We start from the raw sequence: 1586 nt of genomic DNA, 5'->3' as shown, positions 1-1586 counted from the left end.
TCCCCTGAACTTGTGTGTCCTTACTGAGTAGTGTGTGCGTGCGCGTGCGTGTGTGTGTGTGTGTGTGTACGTGTGTGTGAGTGATTGTTCAAACAAGGACAAGTTCATGGAGAAAGAAAATGATGGTGACGTGTGTAAATCATCCTCTAGTAAAGACTGACTGGGGTATTGGTTATCCCCCACCCTTCCCATTCCTTGCCTTTGTGAACTTGTCTTTTTCCCACCAACCATGAGTGCAGAGGTTCCTAAGCAGTCTGGAAAAGTAGACAAAAGTATGAAATGTGTTTCCAGTATTTTCCAGATCTGGATAAGTATAGAGAAAAAGAAAAAAACTATGAAAGCATGTTTGTATTTTCAAATTTTATGCCTGTGTCTTTGTCTGGAAGTTGTGTCCTTTGTTGGGACCTACCTGTGTATTTTCCTTCTTGTGTCCTTCTACTTCCTACTTACTTCAGTCCTTCTCTTCCTTTCTCATTACCATCATTCCTCCTTTCCTAGTGTCCTTTCCTTTTCCCTTCTTCCTTGTGCCTTGTGTCCTTCCTTCCATATTTCCTCATTGCATCCTTCCCTTCTTCTCTAACACACATGATGGAAATGCTAGCATGTAAACAATGGCCATCTGTGACGATGAACACATATAACAGAAATGTTTTCTATCCAATGGTTTGTTTTCTTTATGTGTGTTAAAGTCAGGCAGCCTTCAGTCTCACCACATTTTGTCAATGTCTTAGAACCCATCTACATATTTATGTAAAATATCTTAGTTTTCAGTCTTTATAATGAACTTCGCAGTAAAAGAACAGCTAAAGTAAGACTGGTTGTGTATCTGTATTAGGCCAAAGGTCTGCAAGAAACACAGATATCCCTGGGAAAGATGTGATTAGCTATGAAACTATTTGTAAAAGTTTTTTTTCCTCATATTATTAACTGAAGCTCCAAACAAGTATTAGTCCTGCCAACATTTATATGTGGGACCCATATGGCTATGTGGTGAAAAATAGGCCCCACTTTAGACTGTCCAGAAGTTACATAACTATGATAATAGCCTACATTTTGTTGTGGGACAACTGGGTAAAAAGTGGCACCCATATGGAGTCTAACTGTGTTGTGCAATTTGAAAAGATTGTCCTAATATCCATTTGACAAGTCTGGAATAATGCTAAAAAAAAAACATTTCAGAAAACTTTAACTTTTTGCAAGTAGATCTGCCAGTCCATTTTGTGTGTGTGTGTGTGTGTGTGTGTGTGTGTGTGTGTGTGTGCGTGTGTGTGTGTGTGTGTGTGTGTGTGCGTGTGTCTGGTTGCTTGGATCCAACATTAAGCTTGGCTCATCAATGAAAAATAAATAGAGAACAATCATTTACTTGAAAACAATGTGAAGACAAATTTTGTTGTCTCATATATGTAATTTTACTGAAGAACTTCATCACAGAAGTTAAGGCAAACATGTCAAAACTGGATCAACACCCAGATCTTAAGATTTCCCAAATTAACCATTTATTTAAAGAACAAGCAGGAATTTAAGACACAATCCAGTCTGAGTCATTTTTAAGCCTGTGTTTTGTATATACCTTTTGAAGAAACTTA

This window comes from Poecilia latipinna, unplaced genomic scaffold (genome assembly GCF_001443285.1).
Source record: "Poecilia latipinna isolate Pla-1442-1.1 unplaced genomic scaffold, P_latipinna-1.0 Scaffold169, whole genome shotgun sequence".
Classification (NCBI taxonomy): domain Eukaryota; kingdom Metazoa; phylum Chordata; class Actinopteri; order Cyprinodontiformes; family Poeciliidae; genus Poecilia; species Poecilia latipinna.
This window is presented reverse-complemented; position numbering follows the sequence as displayed.